The sequence below is a fragment of the Sminthopsis crassicaudata genome, chromosome 4 (genome assembly GCF_048593235.1).
Source record: "Sminthopsis crassicaudata isolate SCR6 chromosome 4, ASM4859323v1, whole genome shotgun sequence".
NCBI classification, from domain to species: Eukaryota; Metazoa; Chordata; class Mammalia; order Dasyuromorphia; family Dasyuridae; genus Sminthopsis; species Sminthopsis crassicaudata.
The window spans coordinates 455,620,470-455,637,821 of record NC_133620.1 but is presented as its reverse complement, the minus strand read 5'-3'; the positions used below and the strand labels follow the sequence as shown (position 1 = coordinate 455,637,821).

General features: G+C 44.9%; 1 protein-coding gene across 5 annotated transcripts in view; it reads right to left on the bottom strand.

Annotated features, from left to right (window-relative positions):
- Positions 1–17,352, bottom strand: part of SGSM2 (small G protein signaling modulator 2) — a 67,219-nt gene that overhangs the window by 46,519 nt on the left and 3,348 nt on the right. The gene's annotated exons all lie outside the window — the stretch shown is intronic.

Genomic DNA, 17,352 nt, shown 5'->3' with positions numbered 1-17,352 from the left:
TCAGGCTGATACAATAGGAGTGAAGAACAACATCCAGCAATGGCTGTCTCCGTCTCTCTTTTCTGGACTTGTTTCTCTATGTCCAGTCTCTGCCCTTTATAATCCATTCCAGACAAGGTTGTCAGATTAATCATGTCCCTGCCTCAAATGTCATGGAGAAAATGTTAATAATAAAAAAACTTAAAAGTTTCATTTATATTCTTTTTTCTGGAGAGTTTGGTCAAACATTACCAGTATCCCACTAGGTCCACGATAAAAGAAATTGAGATAGTTAGAAATAGAATCAAGAGACAGATTGAGGAGAGAGGATAGAAAAGGGGAAGAGAGAACAAGATATTTCCTGTTCTAGAGTGAATTTATTAACTAATTTGTTGTTTGTCCTTCATTCTTTTTTTGTGCTGAGGCAATTGGGGTTAAGTTTCTTGCCCAGGGTCACACAGCCAGGAAGTGTTAAATGTCTGAGGCTAAATTTGAACTCAGGTCCTCCTGACATCAGGGCTGATGCTCTACTGCACTACCTAGCTGCCCCTTTGTCCTTCTTTTTTGAAGAGGACCATGATATCAGGAGGGGATGCCATGACTTGCAAGTGAATTGGATTTGAGTGATGGAGGACTGTACAAGGTCACCTTCCTTACTTTCTCCAATGGCCAGATAGAGACAGGGACCATTGGAGATGGCCCTGGAGATCTGGATTTGAATTCTAGCTCTGATATTTTGTACTTGTATGGCTTTGGAGCCTTTCCCATTACACAGGGGCTTTTTTTAAGCCAGAGCTGCCCTCTAGACCCATCATATGAGGGCTTCATGGCAACGGATACAACTGGGGGAAGGAATCAATAAAGACTAAACCCTCCTTGGTTCAAACCCTTCGTTTGCCACTTTTTGTGTGACCTGGCAAAGTCACAACTCTTGTTTTTGCTTCTATTTGGACTAAATGACTTCATGTCCCTTCAGCTCTAAGTCCCTGATTCCATTAGCAAGTCACTTGTGTTTTGCATTTCAGTTTCCTGTAAGTCACTCTCAGCTTCAGGTTCTTAGTCCTAAAGAGGATGACAAACATTTGCACTTCCTGTCTGATAGGACCATGGTGAAGAGAGCACTTTGTGAAGCTTCCAGCAGATTCTTACTCATTTTTCCCCAAGTATGCTACTTGAATTCCCATCTCTACACATTTGCTCAAGCTGTTCTCCTTGTTCAGGATGTCTGCTTCTCTCTTCTTGACCAAGTCTTTTTTTTTTTTTTTTCCCCTGAGGCAATTGGGGTTAAGTGACTTGTCCAGGGTCACACAGCCAGGAAGTGTTAAGTGTCTGAGACCAGATTTGAACTCCAGTCCCCCGGTCCTCCTGAATTCAGGGCTGGTGCTCTATCCACTGCACCACCTAACTACCCCCATATATATATATATATACAATTTTTGTTTGTTTGTTTGTTTGTTTTTTAGTCCTATTCTTTTAGAGGAGGGATTCAAACCCACTTCCTCTAGAAAGCCTTTCTTTACCACTTCAGTCCTCAGTGACCTCTAGTGCTGTGCCAATCCAAATCACAGACTTCATGAATGGGGATTATATTCTTCCTATCTAAGAGCCCTCAACTGGACCACAGATTCAAAGCTGGAACAAACCTGATCAAGTGCCCTTGATTTAGAGGTGAGGAACCTGAGGCCCAGAAAGAATATAAATTCAATGCTAATAGGGATATTTTATTCTTTTTATTTGCATCCCAGGCACCCAACACAGGTACCCAATATAATTATTGCTGCTTAATCATTTCAGGCATGTCTGACCCCGTTTGGGAGTTTTCTTGGAACTCATACTGGAATGGTTTACCATTTTTACTCCACTTTATTGTAAAGATGAGGAAACTGAGGCAGAATAAAGTGAGTTCTTAGGGTCACACAGCTAGTAAGTGTCTGAAATTAGATTTGAACTCAAGTTTTCTTGATTCCAGAACCAGCATTCTATCCACTGTGCCACCTGACTGCCCTTGGCAATAATAGATATGCTTAAATACTTGATTGGTTGTTCCAGGTCAGGCATGTAGTTAAATAGCAAAGCTGAGATTTGAACTTTGGTGCCAACTGCCTTGGAGATAGATGGACAAATCACTTAACCTCTGTTTCCCTCAGTTTCCCCAAATGTAAAATGGTAGAACCTACTTCAGGGTGCTGAGGATCAAAGATAATATTTGTAGATCCCTTAGCACAGGGTCTAGCAATATAGGTGCTTTATAAATATTCAATCCCTGCCCCCTGCCACTACTTTGGTCTTTTATTTTTGGAGGAGAGAATAAGGCAGATGCATGATGCCTTTGGTATAGTCAACTGCCTGTGAAAAAACTCCCTCTCCAGCTCTTCAATTTACATTTAGCAGCTGCTTGGGGGCAGCTAACTAAGCTAACTAAGAGGTTAAGTGACTGATTCAGAGTCATATATATCAGGCTCAACTTCAATCCAGATCTTCCTGACTTTGGGGCTGTCTAGCATGTTACCTTGTACTCTTATTGGCCGTTCATGTCTGTCTTGCTTCCCCAAGTACATTCAAAGCTCTTGAAGCACAGGGACTCTCCTGGCATCCTTCTATATCCAGCACCTCCTAGAGTGTTCGGCACACCATAGACACCCAAGGAAAGTGTGCTGGGGCTCCCAGTAACTACCTGAGGCAGGAGGAGGGGCTCCTGGCTGTCTATCTGGGGAAGTGTCTGGCAGCTTTCATGTTCTTGGGATGGAGCTAAATTTCCCAGGAAGAAGTGTACCTGGCTCTCACTGCCTGGCATCATGGTCAAATTAGGCCCAGCTCTGCTTCATACACCATCATACTTCATGCTCCATACATTGAGCAGGCTTGGTGGCTTCTATTCACCCCCAATAATGCTATTTCCAGAAAAGTTTCTAAGCCTACAGATCCCATAGTCTGATCTAGAGTAGGACAGGCTTGAAGCTTATGAAGAAATCAATTCAAAACTTCCTTAGAACTTTACTAACTGTGTGATTTAGTGAGTCACTTAAGCCTCTCGGTGCCTCAGTTTTCCTATCTGTAAAATAAACAAGTTTGACTCAAGGATCCATAAAGTTCCTTCCACCTCTAAATCTAATGACTTGGATACTTGCTCTTCCATCTGCTTCCACCCCTTCTGACCCAATCTGATGCTGAACCTTGATCTCACCAGTTTTGTAGCAGTCTAGACCTGCTGAGGTAGCCCCCGCCTCAGTTCTCCAGCATAAGCCATCATCCAGCCCAATTTCAGGAGACAAGGCAGTAAGGTGAAGAACGGGAGTCTCAAACCCACCCAATCCCAGATTTAGGAAGAAAGCTAAGTTGGGCTGGGGAGACAATGCAACATGGAACTCATGAGAGAGGATTCAGGATGCCCAGAAGACCCTTCTTGATCCCTACCCATCTGCCCACACTAAGCCCAGTTCCCTTATCCAAGGTCCTGAATCAGAGGTCGCAAGTCCCTGAGACATTTCTGAGCCCTGTGGAGTCCTGTCTATCACCATGGATCCTGCTTTGGGTTTAGAGGCTGGGATTCAGGCTTCCCTGCATCTTTTTGGATAGGGGTTGGGTACGCGGGGTGTGGGATGTTGGATAAACTGTGATGTTTTGGTGACTGATTTTTCTGCTTTGTTCATCTTTATTCTGAAGCCCACTGGTGAGGACAATGGAGAGAGAGATATTTGTAAATCAAGTTGATTTAAACAGGTAAGATATTAATGAAAATGAGACTGTAAAAAATTGGGGTTTGGGGTAAATCAGGTAATCTCATTTTGATATCCTGAGGGCCCCATCTTGGGGCATCCCAGGCTAGAAAAACTGGGGATTGAGACATAGAAACTCGGGTCTCTTTTTATAGTGTCCAGATGGCAGCCAGAGCTCAAACTCTGAGCTAATAGAGAGTGGGTAACCCTCCTTTGCCAGACTTCTGCCCCCATCCCTGCTGCCTATGCTACAAGCTACCTCTAGGCATCTGCCCCCTCCCACCTGAACCCCTGGGGGAAGCTGGGCTGCAGTTGCTATAGAGACTTTCAGCTGGCTAGGCATTGCCAAGCATATGGCTCTCTATACAACTTGCTGAGGGGTGGGGAGGGACAGAGGATCCTGCTACTTGTTAGTCTCCCAGCCCATGGGGACAGCTTCATCTGCCACTGCATCCAGCACTCCTTAGGTATAGGGCCAGAGACCATCCAAGCAGTGATCCAAAGGGACAGGACTCCTGGTTAAAATTCCCTACTGTTCATCTCTTAACTGGAGCCAAAAGTAACAGGTAATGAGTGCTCAAGGCAAGCAGAGCCTAGGACTGGGTGAGGGAATGGTGAGCACTGGGATCCCCATCAGGGTTGACCTGTATTCTTCTAACAACCATCTGGTAGCAGAACACTTGGGGGTGCCATGGTGAAATAGGAGAGAGAAAAGTTTCATCTCATATGCAAGATCCCAAGAATATCCTTCTCAATCTGAATTTCCAAGGGAAAACCCAATAGGAAAGAAATCAGAGAGCTAGAAGGGGCTTTAGAAACCACCTAGTCTAGCTCCTTTCATTTTACAAATGAGGAAACTGAGGCACAGAGGGTTTAGGTGACCTGCCCAAAGTCTCTCGGGTAGTAAATGCTTCAGAAGTGGGATCTGAACCTGGTTCCTAAGTTGTTGTTCTTGTTCATCCTTTGTTTTTGAAGAGGACCAAGGAGGTGATGTCTTTCTTTCTCATGAGTTGGATTTAAGGGAGACAGAGCTATAGAGTCTGGGACACCAGCACCATTAGGTTGATCATTAGGATGAAAAAAATGTTAGAAGGCAAAGATTTAATTTCTGGAGATCATTCAGGCAAGACCCTTTCTTGGCTAGAAGAGGGAAGGAATGACCCCTGGTGATCCCTGCTAGGACCATGGACTCCACTCTTGAGAGAGTGTAGACACTTCTATTGTTAGCTCCAGGACGAACTGGAAAGGAAGAGGTAAGGGTCTTATTCTAGATGTGGCCAAGGATGGAACAAAACAGGAAAGGTCTCCTCTTTTCTCTCTCCCACTGGCCTCTCTGTTTTCTGGCTGGTTATTTCTGCGTTGGGAGCACAGAGCAGGGCTGCCTCCACTCGGAATGAGCATCTCTATGGTAACTGAGGTGTGTGCTCCCCCGGCTCACAGCAGGGAAGCTGGTTTTCTGCTCCAGCTTTTGGGGGAATTCATCCTTTCTGGCTCATCCCAGAAGCCAGAAACCAACCCTCCTACCTAGGCTTAAATGGAAATAGGAGAGCAATTCCTCCTCAGATGGTTGGAACTGGGATGGGGAAGTGAAATTCATGATGGGCAGTAGTCTTCCTTTCCTTTCTGGTCTCCTCCTCACTCCCTTCCCCTCCCACCTCCCACCCTGCACAACATTTCTCAGGGACATAATAAAGGAGCCAGTCTTGATCCATCTATCAACTGGCTTTTATCTACCTCCAGGGGAGTTGGGGGCAGGCCAGGAAATGAGAAAGCTCACAAGTGTGCTAAGATGATCACTCTGGGCCATGAAGCATAGAGCTCAGAGCTTTGCATAGATTGTTTAGTAAATTGGTTTTTTTACTTGATTCCAAGAGACCAGAATTCTGTAGCATAAGCTACTTATGTCTCTCTGGGGGATCAATTTTCTTAACTTCTCAGAATACAGGTCCCAAATCCCCCATCACCCTCAGGCTGGGCGCTTCATTTGCTCACATTTGCCTTCTCTGTCCCCAAACTCTTTTCCAATATTTCTTTCTTCTGGCTTGGGCAAAAGCAGCTCCAGCCCAGGCTGTGGGGGCCACGGCCCAAGCAGAAAGTCACTAAAGATAGCTGGGCAATGGGGGTAATTAGACGAACCAAACCTCATTACAGAACCTTAAATGGCAGCAACTAAGCCCAGAAATAAAGGAGAGCCATTCTCACATATTTTATGATTTTATGAACATATCCATAAATGCCAAGAACCAGGGTTAGAGTTGCTGTTCCTAACCTAAGGTAGCAGTAGGCCCGGCCCTCCCTGGAGGTCTGCTTATCCTGTTTCTTAGAATCTGGTCATCTAACTCATATTTCATCCTTATCCTCTGTTTGGAAGCCAGAGTTATGAACTCCAAAACTTTCATTTAAGAAGGAAGCTCAGTACAGTTTTCTCCCCATCCCCCTCTCTCCCCCACTGCACTACTTTGGCACTTTAATGACTTCTAGTATTTGGTATCCTTTTTCCCCTTTTAAAAAGCTTCCCTTTGTGTATTGATTTCTACCACTAGAGTACTGGCTTTTTGAAGACTTTTTAGCATGGTGCCTGGAATGTAGGTGCTTACTAAATGTTTATTATTGTTATAATTATTATTGGGCTCAGAAAGAATACTATGTATCATAAACAAACAGGACTTGCTGCCAATAATATTGCATAGTAAAAAAAAAAAAAAATAAACACAAAGATTAAAAAAAAAAAAGAATCTGGTCATCTAGAACCTGATAAATAGCTTCTCCCCTAAACCGAGAGAAGTTCCCACTAAGTAAGAGGGTCAAATGTTCTTGGAAGTTTTCCTGTCTTTTGGAGGGCAGAGTTTTGTCTGTTGCCAAAGGCACTCAACCCCATTCCTTCCACTGGCCACAGATTCTATCCAGTCCTGCCTAGAGTTCAGTTCAGTTCCTCAAAAGGGAGGCCCAGGCCGGATTGACTCATTCACTGCCTTCCCCTGGGTGTAGTACAGGATGACTTCATTACCCAATATCCCATCTATCTTGACTAGTGAGTTGACCTTCTTCCTTCTGACAGCAAGTATGACCAGGCCAGTATGACCTGCCTGGGGAAATTCTGGCAGGTGAGGGGGATGCCTCTAAGAAGCTAAAGGAGAGCCTCAAGCTCTCAGGGGGATTAAAAATCTTTGGCTGTCCAGATTTTATGAAGCCTGATGGAAGAAGGTCAGCAGCAGCATTACATCCTCCCCCTCCTCCCCAAGCCTTCTTCCCACGCATTTATGTTTGAAACTTCCTGCATGACAAGGTAATCGTGTCTCCAGCAGCCCGCCCCCAGAAAGACTGGGAGGGACTGCCAGGCTGGCTAGCTGCTGCTGTCCTTCTCTCCAGCTGCCACGTAGCCGGCTGGGAGCTGTCCAGGGTACTGGTTTCTGGGCAGTCAGGAAAGTGGTTCATTCTAAGCTGGAATTCATCTTTCATTAACCAATCCATCCATTCATCTATATACTCACTGAACAGCCATTATTAAACACCTATTGAAGGTGAAATATTGTGCTAGGAACAGGGAGAGAAAGTACAAATTATTGACAGAGCTAATTGTACTGATATCAAGCATAAAGGAGTCTGAACTATCTCGGCTTCCTAAGATATAGTGGAAAGAGCACTGCACTGAGTCAGAAAATCTAGGCTAAAATCTCATTCTGACATTTACTACTTGTGCAACCTTGAACAAACTTCCTGGGCTTAAGTCTGTAAAGTCCGCTGTAAAACAAAGGGGTTGACTAGATGATTTCTAGTACCTCTACTCTAGAGCTAGAAATCTATAATTGGGCTGTTTGATTGTATGAAGAGAGAAAATTCTCTTCATAGGCTCATTATAGATTAAAGGCTATCAGAGACTGAAGAGTTCATGAAGCCCAATTCTGAACCTGTGTAAGTGATAGACCCCAACCCCTTCTGAGAATAATGTATTTTAATGCATAAAATAAAAACAAGTAGGATTACAAAGGAGAGCAATTATACTGAAGTAAAGTTATCCAAATATTTCTTTAAAATGTTAATGAAATTAAGTATCCCTGAGCAAGTCTAACCATGTTTATTTTACAGAGGAAGATGGAAAAATTCACCTGGTGAGTGATAGAGGGAGAAGTGAACCCCTATCTTTAGAGTTCAGATCCATGCTTCTGTCCAACACACAACTGCCTGCTTTTATCTGGGGAGATTTTCCCAGAAATATATACCTTCTCTGTAGTCCCACAGACATGTTCTTGTAAATGACAACTTTTTTTTCTGATGCAACTCGGGGTAAGTGACTGGCCCAGGTCAAACAGTTAGTATCAAGTATCTATGGTTGAATTTGAACACAGATCCTCCTGACTCTAAGATCAATGCTCTCTTCACTATGCTATCTCATTGCCTTTTAAAAACCAGCCACCAGAGATTGTGTACCTAGTCATTGTGAGCAAGTGTGGAAGAGGAGAAAATGAGGAAGAGAGGAGATGCTTATAGCATGAGAGTAGGAGAGAACTGACATCTAGGAAAAGGGATTAGGATGTAACAGCAATTCCGTGAGCCTAGCCTGCTCAGGGGCATTGAGCCAAGGATTCAACTACGTGTGACTTTCGAGGAAGGACTGAATGTTCAGGCCCAGTTCCCCAGTGTGGATCAATTTTATTTGTGACCTTGAGCTGTAAGAGTTTAGACTTCTCACTTGCCAACAGAACTGACATCTCCTTCAGGCAAGATCTCTCCCGTGTCCTGCACAGTAGTGGGTACATTAAATGCCTTTGATAAACTCAACTGAAAATTCACCACTGCCCCTGCTTGAACAAGGTGCCCAGGACTCCCTTGGAAGTGATTTTTCAGGTGACCCTCGTCTCGCAACAAAACCAGATTCTACTTCTCACCTCTACATTCCTTGCTCAAATCCATCTTCAAAATCAGCCTCAAATCACCGAGAGAACTGTGACTTCTCAAGAAGAAAAAGAAACAGAAAGGCCCTTAAAACCTCCAGCTAGAATTAAAATCAAAGAGACTGGGGCCCACAATCTCAATGCCGGTGAGCTGTTTGGGAATGGACAGAGAAGGAGCCTTTCATCTTCACTGGAGTGCTTTGAGGTTACCAAGTGAGCCATGTTATTTAAGGGTCATGGGGCCTGAGAGGAAGACGTTTAAGAAGAGTGGAGCTTGGTGAGCAGCCAGAATAAGAATAGCCTTTGGCAATCTCCATCCCATCTTGATCACCTCAGTCTGATGATGGTAAAAGGCCTTGAGTCCTTGCCATCTGAGGATCGTGGAGTAAACTAGAGATGATTAGCTTGGAGAAGAAGAGAGTGGGGGTAGGGAATGATAGCTATCTTCTAGTAACATTAAAGATGTTCTATAAAAGGAAGAATTAAACTTGGACTTCCTAAATGCCAGAGGATGGAACTGGGAGCCAGTGAATGGAAATTGCAAGGATGCAGGTTTAGGTTTGAAGTCAGAAAAAACTTCCATCTTACCCAGGTAGGGTAGGCTGTTGGGGAGGCAGAGGGTCTCCTGCCACCACAGGGCTCCACGCAGAAGTCAGATGACCAGATGTTGGGGATACTGCAATGGTTTTGGGTTTTGGTTTTCAGGTATGGATTGGACCACATGTGGCTGCTTAGGTCCCTTCTGGCTCTGCCATTATGGGATTTTGAGGAGTGAGATTCATGTGATCCCCTGAAAATGAGTAATTCACCGAATAGGGCAGAGAGGAAAGTGGGGCGGGAGGGGGGGCAGGGATGGAGGAACCTCCAATTTGAAAAGGAATCCTTGTAGGGAAAAGAGAGAAAGACTAAAAACAGCCAGGAGTCCAAGACATTAAACACGAGGCAGAGACTCTGGCTTCTCAGCACTATTACGCAAGGTGGGGTGCAAATGTTCCCTAGAATCTGCTTCTCTTTTCATTTATTAGCATCTCCTTCCCATTCCCCAGAGCCACTCACTGCAGACTTTCCCTGTTAATGAAAGCTGCTTAGCAACAGGGAGCTGAATCATGAGACCCCGCTGCTGCTGCTCCTTGGAGCCCGGGAGGACCCCCACCTCCCACTCCTATGGAGGAGGGGCCCAGTCCCAGTCTGGAAGCAGTTCCAATGGTAACCATCCTGTGATCACGGGGGAGCATTGCAATGCCCTATGGCGGGAGCAGGAACTGAGCAACCCCAACAATCACAGACTTGGAACTGGAAAGGATCTTTAAAAAGCATCGGGGTTCTTCATCTCTGAACCAGCATACTCTTCCCTGCACCAAGGAAGCCACTCTGGGAGAGAAGGACTTCTGGAACCTGAGGGCCGGGAGCCTCTTGGGAGCTTTCTCAGCCTCCTCTCACAGTCCACTCACCAAAGGTTAGATTTTAGCCAAATAAAATAGTAGCACAGTCTTGCCCTTTTCAGTGAAGAGGTAGAGAGGCTCCCTGAACACCTGGGAGAGGGCAGAGCAGTTTCTTTGTCTTCTCCAAAGAGCACAATTGATGCCTCCTTGATTTTTGGAGTACCATGCTAGGCAGAGTGGCTAGCTATGTCATGTGGTTAGGCACACAGTAAGCACTTATATATATATATATATATATATATATATATATATATATCCATACAATATATATGTGAGTGTGTGGGGTTAGTGAGCAAAAGATTTTCAATTAAGGTAAAACTCATGATAATTTGTACTTGGAACCCTAACCTTCTGGAACTAATTCCTAAAAGGCAAGAACAGAGATAGTTTTGCATCCATCTTGGAGATAGTGAGGTGGGAAATCCCTCTGGTTGTTCAAATTAGAAAGGTGAACATCCCTAGTGGTAGTACTATGAGCAAAAAACACACACACACACACACACACACACACACACACACACACACACACACACACACACACACACAGAGTCTCTCTCTCTCCCTTCTTCCTGCACAGCCCCCCCCTCTGCTGGCAAACAAAGCCTCCTTCTTCAAACAAACGTCTGTGAGCCGGAACCCGGCCAGCTTCTCCAACTGGACAGACAGGTTCTGGAGCAAGAATGGACACACCCACGGTACAGCAGCTTCCCGAATGCACATGGATTCTCTGGCTCCACTTGGAATTCCCTGGCTCCTCCCCGGGTCTGAGGCTCAGACCTGACTGGCCTTGGCTTCTGAAATGCACCTGGCTTTGATGTATAAACTTTTGTCCCAGGAATCCCACTGCTGAGCCTTGATTAATTTTAGCCCTTATTTTTTGAGTGATTTAGTCCCTTAGGATCACCTAAAGGACAATAGAAAAACGCATGGTGAAAATGAACAGACCACATGCTACACACAAGGGAGTGGCCCATGGGGTGGTATAAAGGGTATCCTATAAAAAGTATGACTTAGGGGGGAAAGAAAGGGCTGGCCACGTAGTGGGAGCGGAGGATAATCAGCTGCACAGTTTGGCATCCAGAGAAGATCAAGAGAATGGGAGAACGGAAGCCAGAATGCCAGCATGTTGGCTAGTCCCTTTGAGGAAAGACACAGGATGGGCTACAGTCTGCCACCTTAGAGGGAATACACACCTTAGTGAGATCACAAATCCATTTGGAGCACTGAACTGATCATGACAATGGTTCCCCTTCAAGGATCCATCCTTTTGTCCCCTGTCTCTACTAGGCTGATTTCACCTCGGTCTTAGGAGAGGATCTTTGGGCAGTGTTGGGACCAAATTGGTGATAAGTTTATCAGGTTCAAAGGATCAAAGATCTGGAGCAGGAAGGGATCCCAGAAGCCACTGATTAAGTCTCATTTTTTCAGATGAAGAAGCTGAGGCTGAGCACAATTAAGTGACTTGCCCAGGGCCATACAACTGTTAAGTATCTGAGACAGGATTTGAATTCTTTAAGCCCAGCACTGGAGGACTTCCCTTCTCAAAACTTAGCCTGGATTCTCATTACCAAGTCCATCAGCAACAGAACAGTGATGACAATTACTCTTGTTGGGTGAAAGAGGCCCACAAAGAAGAGCACTGGGACACCAGCAGCAGAGGAGAGCTGAGAGGGGCCCTCAGTGCCAATATAATCCAACCCCTGCCTCAGAAATATGTCCACACCATGACCACTAAGTAGTTGTCTAGTCTCTGCTCCTAGACCTCCGAAGTGTGTGGGGAGACCTACCAGAGGCTCATTCCGCTTTTGGAAAGCCCCACTTCTTAGGAAGTTTTTCCTGATACAAGTTTAAATTGATCACTTGGCAATTCCTACCCATTCTCCTGGTGTCCAGTCACTTTTCCACATGACAACCCTTCACAGATTTGGAGACAATTATGTTCCCCCTGGGCTTCTCTTCCCCTGTTCTTTCTATAGCTCTTCATATAATATACTCAAGGACATCTGCCATCTTGGTTTGCCCCAATCCATCCATCCCCCAGTTTATCAATGTCATTCTTGAACCAAGCTCAGTGGCCCAAGCCAAACCCAATACTCCAGAGGTATGCTAGACCATCGCCTCCCTGCTCCTGGAAGCCCTGCTCCTCTTAACAGAGCCCCAAGTCACACTAGCTTTTTTGGCTGCCATGTTGCACTGCTGACTCATACTGAGCTTGCAGTCCATTGATATTCTCAGATCTTTAACTAACAACTGCTGTCTATCCAGGCCTCCCAAAATAGACACGATCCAGCCATTTTTGTGCACTTAATGCTGTCAGGCACTGCATGAGGCACTGGGAATACAAAGACCCAAAAACTTAGCCCCAGCCCTCAAAGAGCTTATATTCTATCGGGGGGAATCATATTTGTATAAAACATTAAATACAAGATGTATACAAAGAAGAGTACAAGTCTCCCATGAAGGGCCCCCGTTAACTAGGATGGCAGTTCTAGAGGGCACAAATAAGGAGGGGACGAGGCAGGAATGGAGATGACACGAAGGACTCTGGAGCAGTGGAGAGTGGAAGCCAGGGCATCAGTGGCTTAGGATGCTTACAGCTCAGGATGACGGAAACTCCGGAGGGACATATAGGGCAGTAGGCTATCCTTCCTGTGTCTACAAGTATAGATGTGAGTACACAGAAGGGTCTTGTCGGGATTAGTAGAGAGTTAGAGCAACTGGAAGGTCCCCAGAATACAGAGAGAATTTAGGGAAGGACAAGAGTCACATTGACGAGATATGGCCCTATTGCTTCTTGACAATTGGCAAACATATCCTAATGGATGGGATAAGAGACTTGGAGTCAGAAAGATTTCTCTCTTTACTCCCTTTACTTCTGCTCTCACAGCCTTGCTTGGCTGTAACAGCTATGGATTACCTCTTGTTACCATGATCCCTAGCAACCCTGAGTAGAGCCACCTCCTAGCTGTCCAAGGCAGGGTGGTATTTCTTATCTCCATTCCAGGCTCAAGAACCTGGAGAGCGGAGTCTTTGTCCCAGGTTTTCCATGTGTGGGGTGGGGAAAGGGAATTCAAATTCAATCAAATTGGGTGAGACTGCCTGATTCAATGGAGGAACAAGTCAGAAGATGCTGCTCCATCATGAACTCCCCCAGTGACCTTGAGGGTAAGTCCCATGCTCTCTGGGGCCTCTGTTACCTTATCTGTATAATGAAGAGGATGCCCTTCACTTCTGGGGATCAGGAAAAATGCTCTTCAAATGTACCCAAAGAGATAAGATAAATGAGACAAATATAATAATACCACATTGTTATCACTTTGAGGGGAGGCTGAGAACACACTTCAAGCTTCCCTTGCTCATTCCATTGCTGGCACAGCTGAAGTGCGGTCTACATTAGCCACTGTTAGAAAGAACTAGGCTCGGCCATTACTCTGGGGAGTCTTGCTGGATGGCTCACAGATGAGTTGGGGATGGGGGCTACTGCTCCCCCGCCCCCTGGCTTCACTGGGAAACCCTCCTTCTGCTTAGCTTGCCAGCCTCCAGCCTCCTCCCCTAGACCTTCCCTGCCTGCCCACTGGTGTTCCATGAGGGGCGAAAGCTAGGTGTGGTCAATGCAGAATCATCACAAGAGATCACCCAGGATTACAGATTTAGATCCAGAAGTCTCTAGAGGATGTCTACCTCAACCTCTTCAGCTTTACAATTCAAAAAACAGAGACCCAGATAGGTCTCCACTTGCTTTCTGAAGTTACACCAGGAATCAGTATCAGAGGCAGGATCTGAATCCAAGATCTCTGACTACCTCCCCAGTCTATGACAGCTCACTGCTCTCAACTTGGGTGGTATAGGATATGAAGAGATAACCATAAGATGCTGATCCAACCCAATAAGCACTTAAAACAATAAAAATAATTTATCTTTTAATTTTTTTTGCTGAGGCAATTGGGGTTAAGTGACTTGCCTGGGGTCACACAGCCAGGAAATGTTAAGTGTCTGAGGTCACATTTGAACTCAGGACCTCCTGACTTCAGGGCTTCTATCCACTGCACCAACTAGCTGTCCCGATAATTTATCATTTTAAAAGAGTCTTTTAGTCCATCAATTGGAGAATGGTTGGGTAAATTGTGGTATATGAAGGTTATGGAATATTATTGCTCTGTAAGAAATGACCAGCAGGAGGAATACAGAGAGGCCTGGAGAGACTTACATGAACTGATGCTGAGTGAAACGAGCAGGACCAGAAGATCACTATACACTTCAATGCTGTATGAAGAGGTATTCTGATGGACGTGGAAATCTTCAACATAAAGAAGATCCAACTCACTTCCAATTGATCAATGATGGACAGAAACAACTACACCCAGAGAAGGAACACTGGGAAGTGAATGTAAATTGTTAGCACTACTGTCTATCTACCCAGGTTACTTATACCTTCGGAATCCAATACTTAACGTGCAACAAGAAAATGGTATTTACACACATATATTGTATCTAGGTTATACTGTAACACATGTAAAATGTATGGGATTGCCTGTCATCGGGGGGAGGGAGTGGAGGGAGGGAGGGGAAAATTTGGAAAAATGAAAAAAAAAAAAAAAAAAAAAAAGAGTCTTTTAAAGTTTGCAAAGCATATGAGTTACCCTGGGAGACAGAAGCTGGACTTCCTTTGCAGATAAACAGTTAAGGCAGAGAGATTAAGTGACTTGCCCAGAATCACACAGTTAGGGAAGGATATGACAGAATTCTAGCGGTATGCCATGTACAAAGAAAGCTTTGTCTTTAAGGAAGGGATGGAGGTACCAACTTGTATAAAGATAACTGACTGCATGGAGGGAAGTGCTTCAGCACATTCTCTGCTTAGTTTTAAAGGCTTAGACAGTTGCCTGGGGGTCCATTGATTTGCCAAGGGTCGCCTAGTCAGAATTTGAACCCTCTAAGATCAGCTCTCTATTCCTGACTCTGTGCGGTCTCTTACCCATGTCCTCCAAAAGCAAATACATGAATGATCATCTGAGGAAGGAGAGTGCCCCGAGCCTGCATAGCCTGCTGTAGGAAGTAGCCTATGGCCTGAGTCTTGAAGGAAACTGCGGATTCTCGGAGACAGAGATGAGGAAAGAGAGCCTTCAGGGCAGCCAGGAGATGGAGTCCAGTTCAGGAATGGTATGTGATCATGGCTGGGTTCAAAAGCTAGGTTTGTAAAGTTAAGTGAATCGTTTCCCTTCTAGGGTCTCAAGGATCCTCCCTCTATAAAATGAGGGAGTTCAAAAGGATGCTTTCTAAGACCCTTTTAGCTCAAAAATCTTATGACCTATAAATATGTTCTGGGTGAGGTGTGAGCTGGCTGGGGGCTGCTGAAGCCTCACAAATGGGATGGATGGCTATAGGTCACAAGGCCCTGGCTCTAGGCACGGTAACGGGACTGGGATAGAAGCTAAATCTTACCGAGAAGGTCCAGGTGTCCGGCTAACCCATGACTAAGTTGGAATGGAAGTTTGAAGCTTGTGCCAGTCTTTAGGCTAACATTTTTGAGTTAAATTTCTCTTGTTCTATAATGAGAAAATTCTATAATTTTGCATCTGAAAAAACAAAATACTGGAAATTGAATTAAACCCCACATTTGACCTTTATTACCCTGGGCAAGTCACGTGGGCAGCCTGGACTTCAGTTTCCTCATTTATAAAATGGGAAAGTAAAAGTCAAATAAGGTAAATCAGGGCAAGAGTTCCCATTAGGATTAGATCTGGGCCGATTCCTTTCTTGTCCAAGGCCCTATTTCCTCAATCTGACTCACACATAATAAGGGAACATTATGTGTGAGAGGAAAGGTTGCAGTCATGAAGACAGAGCAGGTCTTGGAATTAGGATGACGGGTTGAAAACCTGTCTCTGATGAGTAGCTGAGGCTGAACAAGTCCCAGGATCTCTCGGTGGTCCAGGCTAACCCTGTAGTGTATAGTGGGTGCTCACCCACAGCACGAGGGAGCTTCCTCACCTGGGAGTTCCCTATGTCCGTGAAACCACAAGCCTGATTGGAAATCCAGAACCTTCCCACCATGTGTAAGGTACTGTGTCTGGCACAATGCAAGCAGAGGAAGCTAAACATGGAAGGGGCCGGCCTAATACATTTCCAAGTCAATTGAATCAGAGCTGATGTAATTTTCCCACAGCAAACATTATAGATTACAATCAGTCCTCTGTGTGACTTACTATGTGAAAGGCCTGAGAAAACCTCAAAAGGTGGGGGCAGACGCTATAGCCTCAGAAACCTTCCATGAGCTTCAAAGAGCCAAAGATCTGGGAAAAACAATTCTTCCTCTCCTGCTTCTGTGCTTCAAAGGAAAGATCTTGGATTGGGACCCAGGTCTGAATCCTAGCACTGTCATGATAACTGGTGTTAACTTAGGCAAGTCACTTCCCTTTGGGGAGCCCCACCTGGGAAATGAGGAGGGGTTGTTGGGCTAGATGGCCTGAGTTGTTTCCCAGCTCTAAATCTTACAATTTGATTAATATCTGAACATTTCTGCCCAGTTCTCTTGAAAGCCCTCATTTTTTTTTTTGATTGTTGTTGAGACAATTAGGATTAGATGACTTGCCCAGTAAATTAGTAAAACAGTAAGTAACTGAGATTAGATTTGAATTCTGGGACTCCAGATTCCAGGGGTGGTATGCTATTCACTGCCCCACCCAGCTGTTCTCCTCACTCATCAGCCTAAGGTGAAAAGCCGCTAGCTCCTTGCTATTTGTTCCTGAGGATTTAGGAAGAACAAACTTCCTGGAAATCTGAAGTGAATTCAGTTTAGAGGTTTTAGTTTTGATCCATTCAGAGGCAGGAAGGTTCTAGGTTTACCTCAAACTTTCCCCATCTGATCCTGGAAGATGTGTGTGTGTGTGTGTGTGTGTGTGTGTGTGTGTGTGTGTGTGTGTGTGTGTGAGAGAGAGAGAGAGAGAGAGAGAGAGAGAGAGAGAGAGAGAGAGAGAGAGAGAGAGAGAGAGAGAGAGAGAGAGAGAGAGAGAGAGAGAAAGAATATGAATGTGTTCACTAACAATGATGAGAATAAGAGAATTAATTGAAGAATGAAACAGCATCACAAAAAAATAATCACCAGGCTACTCTTAAAGGAAGTGGGGAACAATTCCGCATTGCCCATGACTCCAAAATCACGGGTTCAAAATTTGCCTCCGTCTCTGTACTAATTACTCATTCACCTAATCAGCGAGTCTTTGTTAAGCACCTCTTACATGCCAGGCCTGGTTCTAGGGGTACAGATAAAACAATGAGTCATTCCATTCCTTTTGCCCACAAAGATCCACTCTCTCATATACG